General features: G+C 36.2%; 1 protein-coding gene across 1 annotated transcript in view; it reads right to left on the bottom strand.

The window, feature by feature from the left end:
• Nucleotides 1-19,938, bottom strand: part of LOC131064883 (probable inactive ATP-dependent zinc metalloprotease FTSHI 5, chloroplastic) — a 275,944-nt gene that overhangs the window by 94,853 nt on the left and 161,153 nt on the right. The gene's annotated exons all lie outside the window — the stretch shown is intronic.

Genomic DNA, 19,938 nt, shown 5'->3' with positions numbered 1-19,938 from the left:
TCAAGGAAGAGATTGATCAACTTTTATTCTGGGAAGATTATTGAAGGGAGGCTAATTTGAGGAAGGTGAGAGAGAAATTATAACCTAAATAAAGGAAAATATGGCACTGAGTTAAAATAGAGGTTGTATCTTTTTGCTTGAGAATAGGTAGCTTGGGTTTAAGGAATAATATAGTGTAAAGGGCATTGTGAACTAGTATTAGTACTATAAACAATGTGGTATTAACTGTAGAGACAAAATTATATATATAATCATTTTAGGGGTTAAAAACTCATGAATAATGATATCCAGGCACAAAAATCAAATGGAACCATGAACTATGATAGAGAGGAGCCTATATCACTCACCCCAACATCACTTGCTCTATGTGGATTTCTGTGCTAATCTCTCAAACAAATTTGCAATGCTGTTAAAGCCGTTGTAGCATCACTCAAGATTAGGATTGACTCAGCAAACCAAAAGTATATATATGATTCAATCACTTGGAATTTAATTGGGAAAAACTCGAGAGAACAAAAAAAAAATTACTTTTCCATCCAATGTGACCCAAACTTGTTTCTATTTTTTGCTTTTTCAAATGAAAGTGAAGACTTGGGGGCAGTCCCTAATGCAGTCTAGAGGAAGCACCTCTAGTAGCAATCTAGGGGAAGCACCTTTGTGTGATGTCCCCTTCCACATAGTTGCTCCAAGAGGAGATATTAGCCTATTTAATTCTTGTAGACTATACTCGGGATTAAGGGAACTAATTAATTTAATTGTTAAATATTATCCCTCAAAAGTAAATCTTAAGGGTAATATTATTTAATTAATTTAATAAAGTTATAAAATGACTTTAATGGTTAATTAAATGGTCTTTTAATAAAGTCACTTTATTATTATTTCCTGAAGTTAAAATTTAAATTAACAAGAGAGGGAAAATCAAACGGGAAAGAAGAGGGAAAACCAAAAGACATCTCCAGTGGTTATAAAAGAGCAGCTTGGGCTTCACTTGATATATGCTTGATTAATTTTCTAATATTTTTTTGGAGAGTTTTTCAAAGCTTGTGTGCCCTAGGACGAAAACCCTAAGGGTTTGCTAGTTTTAATAGTGCAACTGTCTAACCTAGCCATTCACAGGAATTATCATTCAGGTATTTCGCAAGGTTTTCACAGTTACATTGATCAGATTTGTGAAGTCTCCTTTGAAAACAAATCTGCAGGAGTTTGGCTTTATTGCAGAGATTCTTTATTATAGATACTATGCCATATACATTGAGAGAAGTCGTCAAATTTCTTCATATGATATTATCTTGGTGTTGGCTTATATTATTTCTGGCCACTTCTGCCTTTCTTTTGGTGTAAACATTAAAGGGTGTGGATCCTTACAATTTTGGCTTGAGTCTTCTCTTGGATGCAACTCTTTACTTTTGTGTGAGATTTTCATGGCCATTTGAACATCTATGCGTTGGCATTATTTTCCCTGTTTGGTCTGGCGTGATGGAAGACTGAATGAATCGTGGGTTTTGATCCACGCCATCCACACTATGATTTAAGGACAGGGGTCATTCCTAGGTGGCAATGGCATTGGGACAGGTTGTTGATAGAGAAAAGCTTTTATTTATTCCAGTTTGTGGCCCTTGCTGTGAAATTGAATTATTATTTCCCCTGCTTGGTTTTCCCAATTAAAATTAATGCTAGCCCTTGGAAACACCATGCATTAATAATCTCTATATCGAACTGGTATTTATGTCTGAATCTTTCTTGAAATTCATGTACCAATTCCTCGCTGATAATAAAATTCAGACCTTGCATCATTTCTGAAGTATTTCTTGATTTGATAATTTTAAGGCTATTTTGGCAAGGGGTCTTTAACCTTCTATGTAACCTTTGCGCCTTCTCTATAACCTTCGCCTTGCTTCCTCTTCAACTTGCTTGAGAAATGCCCTTTTCGTGAACATAGAGGACCTTCATGAACTCAGAGGACACTTCTGAACGCAATAAAGAACGCAAAGGACTCTGTCAGCAGTGGGCACAAAGAGGGCTAGGTGTTCACAGAGACCGAGGGCTTCTTCGTTCGAACAGGAAACACAAGCAAGCGATAGACAAAGGCAGATCTAGAGGGTCCCACTGGCCCACAAAAAAACAAGTCTTCCTGTCACCCTTTCCTGGACTTCTTTTGGCAGTGGTAGGGGTGCCCTATGCTGGATTTTCGAGGGTTTTTGGCAATGGTATCTCTTGGTTCTGTGTCCCACAATTTTGAAACCAACTGGTGTGCCTCGGACTACAACCCGACAAGTTAGCCTTGTCTTTGTTTTTCAGAGATGCATCCTTTTGATATTTTAATCTTTCTTTTTCTTGGTAATGGAAAAAACTATCAACATCACACTTAGAAAATGGACTTGAGATTCCTATGCACTTTGAAACAAATCATTTAGGGCAAGTAAAAATTGCATCATCTGTGAAAACGGGAAAACGGATCTGGGTCAATATGGAGCTCCAACACAAGAGAACTTCTCACAGTATGCTCAGACACTTAAATACCACTCCAATGACCGAAATAAGAGTCAGAACTTCTGAAACACCAAATGAGATACTGGACTAACAGGGGTCATTGCTATTAAAATTCATTTTTTTGTTTTCTGGCATCCAAAACATCAATAAACACCTGCTATCTATCTTTCAGACATAAACACCACCATTGGAGACTTATTCCACCTCAAACCAATGAAGCAATAGTCTGCAAAAAATCGCGATTATACCCGATTAATCCTGAATCCTAGAGCTAGCCGATTTATTCCCCAAAAAATTCCCGATTCATGAAAATTGTTGACCAAGCGTTGACCCAATTTTCAAATATTTTTTGCATTTAAATCATGTTGAAATCATGTTAAAAACCATAAAAATGGCAAAAAAGTGAAAAAATCATTGTAAAAACTTGCAAAACCCTAGAAAAACGTGTGGAATTACTGAATCGCTTAGAAATAGGGTTGGTCTGAGACAAAATCAGAGTCAATGTGGAATCAACGTTGAAAAAGTGTGTTATTTTGTCCATTTTCAGGGGGTTCATCATTCCCCACACTTCTCTTGTTCAAACCCACGAGCTCAACGACCCAACAAAGGTAGAAAGCCCACAAGCTCAATGGCCCAGTAGGGATTTGAACTTTAGTGGCTAACTCACCAATGGAGTTTTTCTACCACAACACTAAACATTCAAAGGCATATTTAATATATGTAGACATAGATATATGATTTTTAATTTATAATTGATATAGTTAATTTTTGCTCAAACAAAGACATAAAATTCATTATGTGAGCAATATATCTAAAGTGCTCCACAAAATAAATAAATCTAAATGACAACAAACAAGCTTACATGGTTGTAATAAAAGAGCCTCCACAACACAATCATTAAAATTTATCTCTACCCAAAATAGTAATTGCAAGCTAGGTATTGCCAAAACTAGTGGCTTGCTAATCTTTTACATAGCTAAACAAATGCCTTTTGTTGAATTCTACCCCATATAAAAGACTTACCAATTTCCATCAGGGAATATAAAGCATTGCAACTAGGAATATGATTTGATAAGCTTTCTCAAATATTGAACTACCCCTAGAAAACTCCTTGCCTCAATCACAATGAAAGTCTTGGATCACTTCAAAATGGCTTCCACTTTTACTAAATTCCTAATGATTGTTGGATCTCTGTCTGATAAATTTTGATCTCAACTACTTCATAGAATTAGCCAATCTTTGATCTCAGACTTAGACAACTATTTGGTGTATTTGGTGACTGCCCTTTTAAAAAGTTAAATGAATTTTTGCCTATGTAATCAGCAATATGAATATAAACAACAAAAATCTATTTTCTACAATTCATGGGTTAAACTCCTTGTCTCAATCACAATGAAAGTCTCGGATCACTTCAAAATGGCTTCCACTTTTACTAAATTCCTAACAATAGTTGGATCTCTGTCTAATAAACAGCTACTTCATAGACTTAGCTAATACCCCTAGAAAACTCCTTGCCTCAATCACAATGTCTTGGATCACTTCAAAATGGCTTCCACTTTTATTAAATTCCTAACAATAGTTGGATCTCAATCTGATAAATTTTGATCTTAGCTACTTCATAGACTTAGATAATATTTGATCTCAGACTTAGACAACTATTTGGTGTATTTGGTGACTGCCCTTTTAAAAACTTAAATGAATATTTGCCTATGTAATCAACAACATGAATATAAACAACAAAATCTATTTTCTACAATTCATGGGTTAAACTCTATTTTATTTACTCTTTATATCTCTATGCTATGGAAATGCCCTTTAAGTTTTAAAAAAAAAAGTAGTTTGTGTCTATTTTTCTACAAATTTTTACGATTTTTTTAAATCCAATTTCTTACCCATTTTTTCAAAAAAATCTTATACTTTTGGTTTGCCGATTTTTTCCCCAAATGATTTTTGTTACTATGATAATGCATTGCAATTGTGGAATATGATTTGATAAACTATCTAAAATATTGAATTAACCTTACAAAACTCCTTGCCTCAGTCACAATGAAATTCTTGGATCACTTCAAAATGGCTTTCACTTTTACTATTTGTCTGTTAACTTTTGATCTCAGTTACTTCATAGACTTAGTTAATATTTGATCTGACTTAAAAAAACTACTTGGTTTATTTGGTATCTGCCCTCTTAAAAACTTAACTGATTGTTTGCCTATGTAATCAGTAATATGAATATAAACAACAAAAAATTATTTTCTACAATTCACAGTTTAACTCTATTTTATTTTTTCTTTATATCTCTATGCTATGGAAATGCCCTGAAGTTATTTAAAAAAATAGTTTTTGTCTCTTTTTCTACAATTTTTTATGTTTTTTTTAAATCAGATTTTTTGCCGATTTTTTCAAAAAATCTTATACTTTTGGTTTGCCGATTTTTTCCCTAAACGATTTTTTCTACTATGCCTCAAGCCACATCAAGAAACCTGGTTTCAGTCATCACATGTGCCAATGATAAACTAAACAGCAAACATATAGGGTACAGCCCTACTAAAAATTAGTCTCTTCTACAATCACTATATGCAATGTCCCTAATCTGATCACCCAAGGATGAGAAATAGTTTGAAACAATACACAAAATCACTTGATTGACTCTCTAATCATCGTGTGGGAAAAGGAGGGTTTTCACTTGCACAGGGAGGTGCATGGCTACACCAAAAACACCTGCAAATCAACTTGATAAACAATACTCAAAATGCCAAAAATCCCAACACCAGCAATCTCCAATAACTTCCATTAATTTACCTTAGAAAATTATTTTCTTTGAAACCCTAAATCCAAACATCATTAGTAACCTCTGAGTTTCCTAAATGAAACCACCAGACCACCTAGGATGCATCCCTCACCACCAAAACTAGCAGATAGAAAAGGGTTTTCGTCCTCAACAACACCTAGAAGAAATTTCTCTATTTATTCCAAGAACATTATGTTATTTGTGCAAACCTTGTATGCAAAAATAAGAGCCAAGGTACAATATATAGGCATTAGACGAAAAATTTGCAAGATGCCGACTTGGAGATGAACCAATTCTGATTTGTTTTATTTCAAATACAATCTTTGACCAGCATATTGTAACTTGGAGTTTTGAGGAAGTTTTGAGGGTAATGCATTTTTGGGGGTTTTTAGATGATAGAATGTATGATGAAAAGTCGAAATGCAAGCAATGACAAATGACAACTACTGAAACTAAATTTCAGAATGTCTGATTTATTAAAAAAAATTAACAAATGCAAAGAATAATTGAATTTCAACACTAACATGCCAAATTGGCCTACCAGGGATCCAACGCCTTCCCTACAGGGCTTCTTTATTGACTTTATTGAAGGAAAATACTGCTACAGGAACTTCCAAAGTGCACCAACAGCTCCAATGAATTTTATGCTTCTAAACAATAATTATCAGAAACAATTGAATGGATGGCTGGCAATTCTGAAGCTTATTCTGAAATCTTACTAGAAGTGATCACCAAATTGACCCTATTTTCCCCTCCAATTTGTTGATATTATTCAAATGTGCCTTGAATTCATAGAAGAGATCATTGCTCTGTCCTAGTGAACTAACAATGATTTTCCAACCAATAGCTGCTGCTAAATCCCCTTTATTAATTTATTTGCATCCCACAGGCTGATTGGGATGGTACGGCTGACCTAGGAGAAGTACGGCTGTCATGAATAAACAATAACTTGCTGAAAGTGTCAACCAAAGTGCTCAGATCTGATTATCAGACTGTAACCCTGCTGTAGCTGCTAACAAATACTGGTTTTTGGCCCTTATTGACAAAATATGAACATTCCTGGCAAAATCGGTAGCTTAAATATGAGAGGGATTTCATCCTCTCACCCAAATTTGAAGGTTTCCATCTCCAAATTCAGTTCAGACACCTACAATAGACGTTGCAGACCTGCAAATACCAAATGGCTCTTAAAAATAATAATTTTCCAATCATAGATGTGCAAAATGAGCTCCCAAACACCTTTTATTTTCAGCCCAAACCCTAATTTCGAATGAGGGTTTCATTTGCCCTTTTTAATTAATAAAATAATTTTATTTTATTTGCAAGACAATCCCTTTAAAAGTTCGATTGGCTACAGGGGTCAATTATTCATTGAATGGGGCCAAAATCACTTAAACCAACTCCTCCAAGTTGCCACACCTAGGAAAGGTGCTATGGCTTTTATTTAATAATTTAATCAGATAAGTGATTAATATAATCATCTTTTAATTATATTTCCTATTTTATTCATCAAATGCTCAAATAAACTCAGAACTGTAAACTGATCGAAGCCACCTGCATGTGGATAATGCCTGAGCCACATAAGCCAACTAGTAGTTTTCCCTAAAATCTAGGGATGCTCCTAAAAAGTAGGAGACTGGATCTATCAACCTGAAATTGAATCCCAATGGTCTTCTGTTGTGTGCGCCTTTGGAAGGTTTGTCGATGAATTGGGAGTTCCTCCTAAAAAATAGGAGCACCTCCTAGAAAATTGGAGATGCACTCAAAGTCTCCAAAACGTTCCAAGAGGTCTCTGGATGCCCCATAGACCACTCCCAGTCAATCCCTAAACAATAGGGATCCTTCCTAAATTTTAGGAAACTGTCGTCAACTGCTCCAAACTGCCTGAAAGGCTCATGCATGACTCTCTAAGCCCCTGAGTTGGTTCCCTCCACGCTTTTCTAGCCTACGGAAACCAGATAAAAGACCAACCCTGCTAGAAATGATGTTACTAAGGAAGGGCAAAAATTAGGGACATGACAAAATTAGGGCATTTCAAATATTTGAATATTTTATTCCCTCAAAAAAGGCCCCAATAAAATCTTTTAAAAATAACTTTTGTCCCCCCACAACCCAAGCGTCCAACTTGGGGGCATAACTTTACAAAATATTTGACACTCAAAGTTAAATATTAAAAAGTCACTTTATAAAACACTTTAGTCAAAATATTAGATAAAACTTCAAAAAATTCACCGACAAATCGAAAGAGAAACCAATTCACACTGAAACAGACTTGAAGCTAAGGCGAATGCCAAGCGCCCAAAATAGCACTTACTAAAAATAGCATATACTAAAATCAACAACACATTGCTCACTCACCCAAATTTGATGACCTCCATGCAACCAAGAACTATAGTACGAGCTAGGATGTTTCCTTGTCTTCAATTTCAACTTCTCGACCATTTCTAATGGCATTTATGCTATTGCTGTCAACAACTACTTTGCAACACTTTACACCTGACATGCAAATAGTTTGCAGCACATTGCTCCTCTGAATGGGCTCATTCCTCTTTTTTGTGGCTTCAAAAACACTTTCTCCATCATCAAACATTCTCTTTGCCTCCAAGACATTTTGTCAAACACTTGCCACACACTCTCAATCAACAACCTACACACAATCAATTCTTTGCAGCTTCCTAGCTCTCAATTGATCAAGACTCCTCACACACGTGCAACAATTTTGTCGAGCCTCTACCACTCCAAACTCCACTCACAAATCCGGGTGCCAAATTGACTCACATTTGATGCTCTGTGTATATGCTCGTGAATACTAGCTTTAATACCTTTTAAGGCAAGGAAAATTCTCCCTCAATACATACACATAAAATCTTATCACAATGTTGCCTTAAATTTGCCCATAATTGGAAAATCCAAGTCTCACTCTTTGTTTTGGGCTTGAGGCCAACAATTCATACCCTAGTGTGTAAATAGATCCATGTGTCATCTTTAATGATCTTGACACTTAGTCATTGATGGTTACAAACTATTGTCGAAGTCTGACAAGTCTTCTCAAACTTAATCGAGCCTTCGTGGTCTTGTTTTAAACACTTAAGAAGTTTGTCGTCCCTTTTCCTCTTTTTCAAAAGTTTCGTTGGATTTCGATATGTAATTTCAAGCTCAGCTTTAAGTTTCGAGTGATGTACGCCACAAACTTTGTTTCAAAATCTTTAAGCTGTCTGATTCTAAAAGCTTTCTTGAGGTCTAACGCTTCATCCCAAACTCACCTTAAAGTCTTGATCATGTCCAAACTTCACTAAGTTTTAAGTCTTTGTCAATTTTGTTTATAGGTTCTAAAATAGGTATTGAACTCCAACGTGGTTTTCTAACCAAGTCGGGCCCCGACTACTCACCTTTCTAGGAAACTTTTCCAAGGTGGGACTGTTGGGGTTTTCATAATACAACTCTTTACAAAGAACATTTTCCAAGACAAAGGAAGAAATATGAACTTCAAAATATAGGTCAGACCACGAACAAGTTATTTAACTTCATCGAAGCCCAACACATCATTCCAAACTAAAGTGAAGGGCAAGACAAAAACGGAGATCAAATGTTTAATTGAGGCAGCCAATTTAAGGTTGAAGCAAAAGCAAGACATTGTTCTTAAACACTTGTTGGAGACCGACAAGTCTCCCAAACCAATTAGGGCCAACATGCTGACAACGTACTTGAAGTACTGTGCATTAATTGTAGAGGGTCCAAATTTTTTATCGTTGTTATATGGTGGTATAAGAGCGGGAAATGATCAAAATTGAAGATCAATAATAAAATTTTGTTGTTCCTCCAATCGAAGATTAATTGTCTATGTGCATTAAATTTGAAGTTTGCTTTGATGTTCATTATTGAATCTGCGAACTTAGATGAACGTATGAGTGTGATTACTTCTTTGATGATAACAATATTCATCTGCAGCATACTTACTCTCTTTGTGGAAGTTCGGTGAGATTCATCTTTGATTAAAATTTCCACTCACGTTGGTATCGTATACTGATGTGTTAATAACAATTGTGATTTAGTTTGAACGAATGGTCTTTGAACCTTTCGATTCAGCCTTTTATTTCGAGTTTTATCTTTTAGTTTGTTAATCGTGCTTGTAACATAGGCATGTGCAAGCACGAATTGCCTTTACTACTTTCTAGTGAAAAGTATACCCACCTTTTCATTTTCCTTAAAATCTTATTAAACAAAAATCCTTATGAAAGGACCTATACCTTTACTAAAATTCAGCACGGAACTAATTTACAGTTTACCCAACTATTGATTAACAATTTTGTCTCACATTTTTGGCAAATAGGACTCTTTGTTTATCAATTCTACGTAGCCAGATATAAGATTTCATTCAAGAAGGGCTAGGGTGGCAAACTTGACTGTTCCACAAGCCACTGAAATAGAATTGGAGGATGACTTCATTACCGCAAGAAAGTGGAAGAAAGAGTTACATTCAAGCAATGCTCAACATGTGACGTCCTTAGATCAGTAATCCTAAGGTTAGCAAATGATATCATCACACTAAAGAGGCAGTTACCAGGGCAAATCAATCATTTCAACAACCATATCAAGATACTTCCAAAAGGATTTTTAATCAGCAGCCTAGAAGTAATAATAAACAGATACAACTACTACCTGTCTAAAAGAGATTGGCTATAGAAGTACCACTTGGAACCGACAGTAGTAATATGTACGTATTTCACCTAATGACTGATCATGACGAAACCACCTACCCAAAAATGAGCAGATACATGCACATGATTGCTACAAATGAGACAATAGAGGAAGTGGTGAATGAGGAAGGTGTTCCAAAACCACATGGCGACTCTTTAATCAACTTCTTCAAGTAAGAGTCCAACTCAAAAAGAGGGGATATTTTCACCACCTAAGATGACCCTTTATGTGTAGTTCTCAAAAGAAGTCAACAAGGTGGTGTTAATCAAAAAGGTATGGCAGCTTTCCAAAAGCCTACTTTTGCGTCTAAAAGAAATAATTCTTCTTTCAAGACCCCTGAGAGTACTCCCAAGCCTTTGGAATCGCAACCGACAAACAAGGGTACCAACTCATTTGACATAGTCGAGTTCTATAAGTCTTCAGAAATCAAATTTCTCCTACTGACTATCTTAGACTGAACCCTAGCGAGCTTGATAGATTGATTAGGTATGTCCAGCCAGAAAGCGCTAAAACTAATTTGTGTGATGATGAGCCAGTTAACGCTGATACCTCAACCTCTAGCCTATCATCCAATACTAAAAATCATACCTTTGGCATTCCAGATTTAAAACCAAATCCTTTTTGCGTATCCCTCTTCATCAATGGACATAGACTTAACAATTGTATCATCGACTCTGGAGCATCTGACAATGTCATGCTAGCATCCACCACTAGAGCTCTTGGTCTATCCTTAACTAAGACATTTGGAAGATGTTACTCTATGGACTCTAAGAAAATCCCCTTGATTGGCCAAATCAAAGATTCCCAAGTGTCTTTAGCAGCTTGTCCAGGTAAAAGACTCAAACTGACTATTTTGTTGGCTGACATACTACTGTGACATAATCACACATCGCCCCATTGCAAATGGGGATCCCATTCTTTTTTCTTTTTAGGATAGTGTTTTGACATCTTAGGGTTTTGTCTCCGGTCTCTCGCCTTTGCAAGAGAGTCAAGATTTTCAAATTTTGGAGGAATCGTCAAATCGATAAGGAGAAAGAGTGACCAAAAGAAAGGTTCTGATGCTACGGATGTGCTCAGACAGGTCAAAGGAGTAAAAAAGCAATTTTTCGGGATCAATTCTGACAACTTCCTATTTTTTCTGATTTTTGCTTTTTCGAAAAGTTTTATTTCTGGCATTTTGGGGCCAATCCGGGAACCTGCTTTTTTCTAAAAATCGAAAGTTGCTTTTTCGTTTTTCCAAGATCATGGATAGTTTCTCAATCAGAAGAAGTGTTCATTGTAAGGAAAGGAAAATCACAAGAAAAATGGATGTGTGGAAGAATTTCTTGTTCAAACATGAGGTCAGCTTCAAAAATGGAAGAATTTCTTGAAATCCACTCCAACCATGGAGAAATTCCATGATTTCATGCCAAATCTGCCCTCCTAGAAGAAAAATCCTTGAATCCAAGCAAAGTCTGCCTAGGAAAGGTGAAAAAATCCTAAAGTGCATGTGAAGTTTTCCCTCCCCAAGGAATGAAATCCTAGAATTGATAGCAAGTCTGCCCTCCTAGGTAGGCAGGTTCCTTGTTTGCAGGCAAAGTCCGCCCTCCCTATGCTTGGAAAAATCCTTGTTCTATCACCAAGTCCGCTCTATGCATTAGGAAAATCCTTGTTCTCATGCAAAGTCCACCCTCTTGGTGAAGAATCCAAAAACAAGTGTGAAGTCCACCCTTGCAATCAGGAAAATCCTTGTCTTACCACCAAGTCCGCCCTATGCTTAGCATGGAATCCACAAACTAAGACAAAGTCTGCCCTCTATGTATCAAGAAAAATTCGCAACCAAGACCAAAGTCCACCTTACTTGACTTTCGCCCAAACTAAGAGTAAATTACTTGTTCGAGTGTGAAGTTCGCCCAAGGTGGATGAAGGGAAAATTTGGCTAAGTATTGGTGGATTCAAGCAATAGAGATTAAAATCAAGATAAGGTTTGCCGTGAGGAAGACTTGGCTAATTGTTGAAGTTCAAAAAAAATCAAAATAAAGTTCACCATGAGAAGAAAGCAAGAGATCGTCTTTGAGGTCATTAAAGCAAAAAGAAACGGAAGGTTCAACTTGGTGCGCAAAATAAGACCGGATTCATTTCCAAATAAAACACAAAAACAAAAAAAACAAAGCAAAGCAAGAGTTTGACTTCTCTATAAACATGAGCATTGGCATTCATTTAACTCAGAGGTTGCTTCTTAAGGTTGAAAATTGAAGCTCAAGAAAGAATTTCTTTCAAATTTCAAGGCGAATTTCAAAGTGAATTGCAAGTGCAAAACTATTTCTAGGAGAATTCAGACTAATTCCTGCATTTGGAGACAAAGTTGAGGACAGTACCTTGAAGTAATTTAAGGAATTTCATCAAAATTTTCAGGTTTACAAAAGAATTGGAGACAGATTTTCAGAATTTCAATTTCTTTCAGTCTGAATTTCTAATTTTCCAGACTTACACGAGAACTTTCATTTCAAATTCTTCAAATCAATGTTGCTTTTTATGCTTTTTACAATTTTGAAGTGAGAAAATTTCATAATCAGACTTAATTTTAATTTCCAGAATTTCACTAAGTCTGACTTTTGGTTACAATTTCTTAATCCGACTTGATTTCACAATTTCCAAAATTTCACTAAGTCTGATTTTTGGTTACAATTTCATAATCAGACTTGATTTCACAATTTCCAAAATTTCACTAATTCTGATTTCGAGAATTTCATAAGTTAAATCAGAATTAACCTTTGAAATTCCTTCAAACAAGCATCAAACCCCCTTTATTTTTTTCTAACTTACAAATTTTTTCATGTTTTTGAGGTGGTAGATGTTAGCACAAGGAGGGATTTCCAGAAAGACACAAATGAAGTCCAATAATAAAGGACCACAACTGGCATCCAAGATTGTGACAAAGAGGAAAAAGGTTGGAGATACTGACCTTGGCCATGTGGACCTCGATGATTTCGAGAAAAGAATGCATGGGCTCAATGATTGCTTTCCTTCACCATTAACACGCAAGATGATGAGGAATGGAATTGTTCAAGCAGCTGGATTTCCCCCAACTATGCAGTGCAATGAGCTGATACTATGATGTGCCAAACATTACAACATCCAAGAGAGACAAGTTGTGGCACCTGCTGGCAGAGTGCTGACCTACCTTGGAGAGATGGCCATCAAAGAAGCATTCGGCATTCCAGATTACCATTCCACCATATACAAGACCAAGCGGGAAGCCTTAAGAATTTTTGAAGCAAAACCTGACACCTATGGTGAAATAATCAACAAGCAATGGTTGCAAAAGCCAAAGGCTCATTACACTAAAATGCCTAAGGAACTTTTTAGGACAGATTTCATAGAAGAGTATGAAGACCTCATCCTATTACTAAACAGAGTCACAGGAAGTCCTCAAGCCTCCTCATTCGAACCTTGGACGTTCTACTTCATTCAGGAGGCCACTTTCGGTGTCAAGATGATAAATTGGGCAAAAATAATTAGTGATAGCATAGATGAGCAGCTGAGAAACATGGAGCACACAAAGACTTTTTACATGAGTTCTTACATCATCTACATATTGGCAAGATGTTACAAATATAAAGGATTGATTTGCCAAAGCGTTGTGGGAAACAAGGTCAATCCAAAGCATATGATTGCTATCTACAATTGCATGTACCGGAGAAATCCCATTTCAAAAGAGTCAATGGTGCATTCCTAATGTACATCACCAGGATACTTCAAGGAGGCACTCATTAATGATTGACACAAGAGGCCAAAGATTTGATTGTCAGGCTTGGATCTTGGTAGATTCAATTCCCCAAATTCACATACCTAAGAATCCAAGGATTTACAGGATGCCCATACAAACTTCCAAGATATCCTACAAATAAAATGGTACTACTAGAGGTCATCAGACAGCTGGACACATTAGAAAATCCAAAGAGGCAAGAAGAAGGCCGGAATTTATTTTCCCCTTTTCATTGGAAAGATGTTAGAATCATGTCCATCAGCACAAGCAACAGATAAAGAAGATGTGGAAATGCAATGGTACCCATTCTCCTTCTATCGATCAAGGTCCAACTTTGATCTGCATCACCATATTGGGATGATATCACCATATTGGGATGATAAACAAAACAAAGCATAGACATAGAGTTGATCTTGAGGATTTTTGGGCCAATGCGGCTTATGAGTATGAATTAAGGGGGAGAATGTGGTCTAGGGTATCAGTAAGTACGATCAGAACAATTGAACTTTTCCCCTAATAGGACCCTCTTATATTCTGACCTTGAATCACAATTTTAGTGCATGGTGATTACAATAGAGAGACACTATTGTCAACTAAGCTTGGTCTGGACCCTACACAATAGATTAGTCAACATTTTCATTATGCCTTCATAGACTATATATCCAACATTCTTATACATTGCATAGTTATATGAAGGATTCAACAACACTTTCTCTCCCTGCACCAATTCCCATTATGGAGCTCAAGGAGAATCACCCAAGGCGCCTCAAGTCTATCCCTCTCCAACAAGCCCAAGAGCACCAAGGACCTCATCAACTTAGCCTATTGGTCCACACTCAGGGTTGGCGTACTGGCTGGAGCCTAGTGCTCTTGTTTCCTTGTATTCTCCCTCCATAATTGGATGGTGAGATTGAAAGGTATTACCGACTCCATCATATAATTTACTTAATCGTCATATGAACAGTTAGTGATAGAAAGGCATTATTAAATTGTCATAAATATTGTAGTCTTTATTAATATTACTATTAAATTCTGCATAAGAACATTATCAGGCTTCATATATTAAGCATACATATTCAGCACATCCCAATGCATACCACTAAGAACAAACATGTTACTGCCTGTAACTTAATAACAGTTCTGATCTGATCTGATCCATGGTGATGTCACTGGATGCTTTTGATTCCTTTCCTTTATATCTCTCAATGTTAGGGAGAGGTCACACCTCTTCATCATGTATGCCCTTTGCCAAGAGCTGAGTGAAACGCCATTAGCACCCTTTGAAAGAGTGCAACTCTTCATTATATCTGCCCTTTGAAAGGGAGACAACCTTTCACGATCAGATCTGCACTTTTATTTTAATCAGATCTGTGCTTCTGATTCCACATCTATCCCCTTCTCAAATGAGGTTCTCTTCTCCCTTTTAATCCCATGTTTGAGGGAGTCACAACTTTTCCTTCCATGTCTTTTGACCATTCATTAGCTTAATTATATTTTATTATATTTAATTATATTTTATTAAATTCTATTTCAAAGTGGGGACATTAGAGTCTGCCCCACTCAAGATTGCTTATCCTCAAGCAATGATCATGGAGTGTTAAAAATGATTGCAATATGAAATGGCTTTGGAAACACACATGGAATAAAAAATATAGAAACTTATCAGGCGCAAGAGCATACAAATGAAAATACGAGGCATACACTTGGATATATGCAAACACGCTCATACACATGAATGCACGTATTGTGAGATTCCTTCTCATTCACTACATTGATTTATTGATTCATCTTTACCCTACAGGATGGCAGGATCAAAGCTCTGATACCAATTGTAACATCCCCTAATGGGGCCCCCCTTTATTCTGACCTTGAATCACAATTTTAGTGCATAGTGATTACAATAGAGTGACACTATTGTCAACTAAGCTTGGTCTGGACCCTACACAACAGATTAGTCAGAATTTCCATTATGCCTCGATAGACTATATATTCAGCATTCTTATATATTGCATAGTTATATGAAGGATTCAACAACCCTTTCTCTCCTTACACTAGTTCCAATTATGGAGCTCAAGGTGAATCACCCAAGGCGCCTCGAGTCTATCCTTCTCCAACAAGCCCAAGAGCACCAAGGACCTCATCAACTTGGCCTCTTGGCCCACACTCGGGCAACCAAGGACCTCATCAACTTGGCCTCTTGGCCCACACTCGGGCAACCAAGGACCTCATCAAGCATCCATTCAAAGTAAACGCTCACATCTTGTGATCAACACCAAGGTCCAAAGTGCACTACTTTGAAAAGGTTTTCCAAGATTTGTGAACGTTGTGTCGGTGTTGCCAAAAGTAATCAAAGGAGAAAATGATATGAGCTAAATGAGCTAGGGCTAGATAGGTTATCCTCCCACCCAATTATGTGGAAATTGCCTATGAATCTGTGAAAGTGAACCTATGTGGTTATTTATTTTATAGGTTTTGGTTTTTTTAAGATTGTCGATAATTTTTAAACGATAAGACTGATGAATGATGATACAATGCAATTGAAATCAGATGAGTAGAAGCTCATATGTAGCTATTGTGGCAAGATCTCTCAACGGCCTAGAGATGGACATTTTCATTATAACAATGGAGCAACCAAAGGAGTGTCCCTCAACAAAAGTCTCACCTACGAAAAAAAATGAAGAGCAAGATGGAGAATTCATGTAGCTTAAGCATCATCTTAAAATACCAATTGCCAATAGAGGATCTTGATGCTTTGGTCTCTATCACATGTAAAATAAATCTGCAAAATTTGAAAGAGCAATATGATAGGTTTGAGAGATGCTCTACTCACAGGCCTGATCAAATCATGATTCAGAATTTGGCCAATAAGAGCATGTTCGCATGCATATAATTAGTTGTGCATTCAAGGAATATGCAATTTATTCTTCTTCCATTTCTAGATATTTTGTTGCAACATTGTAGATTGTTATTATGACTTTTCGTCAATTTAGTATCTTAAATTCAATATGTGATATTAGTTCATAAGGAGATATTTTATGTCATAGTCTAAAATTAAAGTTGTATTATTTTGTTTAGAATAGGGTCCAAATTTCATAAGTCATTAAATGTCGTGTCAAAATGCAAAAATGTAGGAAATTATAAAAAATAAAAATTGCCTCTATTGTAAATAACCACACTATCGCTTTTATACAACATCCCTCTTGTGGGGGCCATTATAAAATTGAGCTTGAAAGCCAAATTTGCTAAGTAGAAAATCAACTAGCGCATGGAGGCACAAGAGGTTGGAGGACATTGAGTGACCTCTTGTTAGTCACTAGCAACGAGATTGAAAAATTGTATTAGTGACAAAACTACTTATGTCAATATGACTAAAGCCAAGATCAATTCCTAGGTGGCAGGAATAACCATCTCATATCATGGTCAGAGTAGCAAAGATCTATAACGATGGCTGCAGAAATTATGACAAGGACTGAATCCACAAACTTTCTTGTTTTCGATCGGATTTGTTTGTCCCCGATCACATTTGCTAAGTAATAATAGTTTGTCCTCAATCAGAAATGTTAGTAATTATGATGGGATGTGTTTGCAACAATCATAATTGTTTTGAACAAATGTGTGTGTCCCTATTCTTGTATTCTTGGATAAATGTCTAGTATGCTCAATCTTACTAAAGAAGCCTAGTTAGGCTAGTTCCACTATTGTTCATCCATATCCAAATTTGTTGTATGACCTCGGATAGAAGTGTTAGTCCCTATCCTTGGTTCCATGGACAGAAGTGTTTGTCCTTATTCTCGGAAAAAAGTCTAGTATGGTCAATCCTATTGAAGAAGCCTTGTGAAGCTAGTTCCACTATTGCTTGTAATGATTAAATATGTCTGTCCCTACACATACCTTATGTTTTTCATGAACTATTGGACGTGCTGATCAAGTATTGTTAGTCCACCTTTCCCCATTTGGAGAATGATGCTATATAGGGGGGTATTAGGAACATTATATCATTCATGAGGCTAGGTTTTTTAGTAGTTTGCTTATTTTTGTGAACTTGTATTATGAATGGTTATAAGAGATATCCTATAAAATAAGAGATGTAAATCCTATAAATAAGTATGATATATTATTGACCAATAATGAATTGTATAGAAGTTAATGCTAGTAGATTCCTACAATCCATAAGACTGTATGTGTGCTGCTTCTAGATTTGAGTCTGTAAGTGTTTTTTCATCACAAAACACTAACACAATCAAATCCAGAAGCAGCACACATACATGTATAGAAGTTGTCTAAAATTTCTAACATTTTTGTAATACTCATACAAAATGGCTAGTCATTCCAGTTCAATCGCCCCACTTCTAGAGAGCTCATTTAACTTTGATGTAATGTCACCTATTTGGATGCATATATTCATGATTGAACAACTACCTAGCAATGGGGGTTATCATTGGCATTGTAACCAATGTGGGAATGAGTATATGACCTCATATAGTCAAGTGAAACCTCACATGTACACTATTATTGTCTTAGGAACGAAAACTTTCTCATAGCAAAATAAAAAGGGTTGCAAAAGCAACATATAATGGATTATATTAAAGAACAAGAGGATGTCAACATGGTAAGTAATATATCAACAGACAAAACACATACTCTTTTCGAAAAATGATTGCAAAAACCTCCTAATGGCTTATCAAAACCAATTGGCCCACATTCCTTCATGCTCAATCATACCAAGAAAAGAATATCCTTTTCTTTTCCTATTGGAAAAGGACTTCAAGAATGAGTTGAGGAAGGTTGCAAATGAGAGCATTGCTCATTGCATTTATGACAATGGGCTTCCTTTCAACATTGATAGATCACCATATTGGCAGCATATGGTAATAGTACCAATGCATCTGTTGATTACATTAGTCTTGGCTATGAAAAGGTGTGCACCATGCTATTGGCCAAGAAGACAACTTTTGTGGAAAAATCATTGAAAGTGATCAAGGAGACATGGCCCACAATAGGTGTATCCAACATTTTTTATGGATGGAAAGATTAGAAAACTAAACCACTAATCAATGTCATTGTTGTATCCCCTAAGAGGTGATGCTTCTGAAGGTAGTAGATTGTGAGATGCAAGTGAAGGATACACCTTTTATTGTCAATATCTTCATATAGTCCATTGAGATAGTGGGCCCCAAAAGCATTGTCCAATTCATAATGGATAACACTAAAAGTTGAAGGGCAATTGATTCATAGTAGAGCGTACATATGAGCATATTTTTTAAACATATGGTATACACTCACTCAATTTGATATTGGAAAATGTTGGCACAGAGATCAAGAGAATCAAAGAAACCTATACAAAAGCAAAGGAGACCCAAATGTTTGTAACAAATCGTCATATGTCACAAACCATCTTTCTGAACTTCTCTAATTTGGAATTGTTGAAAGTAATTTAAATTTTATTTTTTAGAATATTTATTTTATTTTTATAAGTGGAAGGTTATCTACTTTTTAATATTTTACTTTGTTTAATATTTTACATCATGTTAATTTGTCAAAACTCAATTTGTATCACATAATTGTCTTACGATGACTTAGGAGGATGTGAAATGTCTTGAGCACTATGGTCATCAACACTCTTTGACGTGTATGGAGGCAAACAAATACAAAGAGTGCCCAAAAAACCAGTGCATTGATCCTAGATGATGAGTGGTGGACTTGTGAGTAATATATTTTTTGTTTATCTAAGCCCATCATCATCATGATTAGGTACAAATCGCCCATGTTTGGGTGAAATTTACAATGGCATGAACTCCATTGTTGAAAAAATAAGGAGCATAATATAAGCCAAGGAGCATGAAAACACAAAAGCATTTTATAAAGGGGTGTAAAAGATCATTGTTGACCACTAGAACAAGATGGCCATGCCCTTGCATTTACTAACATTTCCTTTGTCCCTGAAATATTATAGTTCAAATTTCTTTGCCAAGGAGGGTTGCACCATACAGGGATGAAAAGATTGCTACTAGCTACAAAACTACATTCAAAAGATCATTATTGACCATTGGAGCAAGATGACCATGCCCTTGCATCTCCTAACATTTGCTTTGTCCCTGAAATATTTCAAATATACTTTCTTTGTCAAGGAGGGTTGAGCCACATAGGGATGAAAATATTGCTAATGGCTACAAAACTACATTCAAAAGAATATTCTTAGATAAAGATGCGTTGT

The sequence above is a fragment of the Cryptomeria japonica genome, chromosome 5, assembly GCF_030272615.1.
Source record: "Cryptomeria japonica chromosome 5, Sugi_1.0, whole genome shotgun sequence".
Taxonomy (NCBI): Eukaryota; Viridiplantae; Streptophyta; class Pinopsida; order Cupressales; family Cupressaceae; genus Cryptomeria; species Cryptomeria japonica.
The sequence above is the reverse complement of the archived record's forward strand: the minus strand, read 5'-3'. Positions and strand labels throughout refer to the sequence as shown.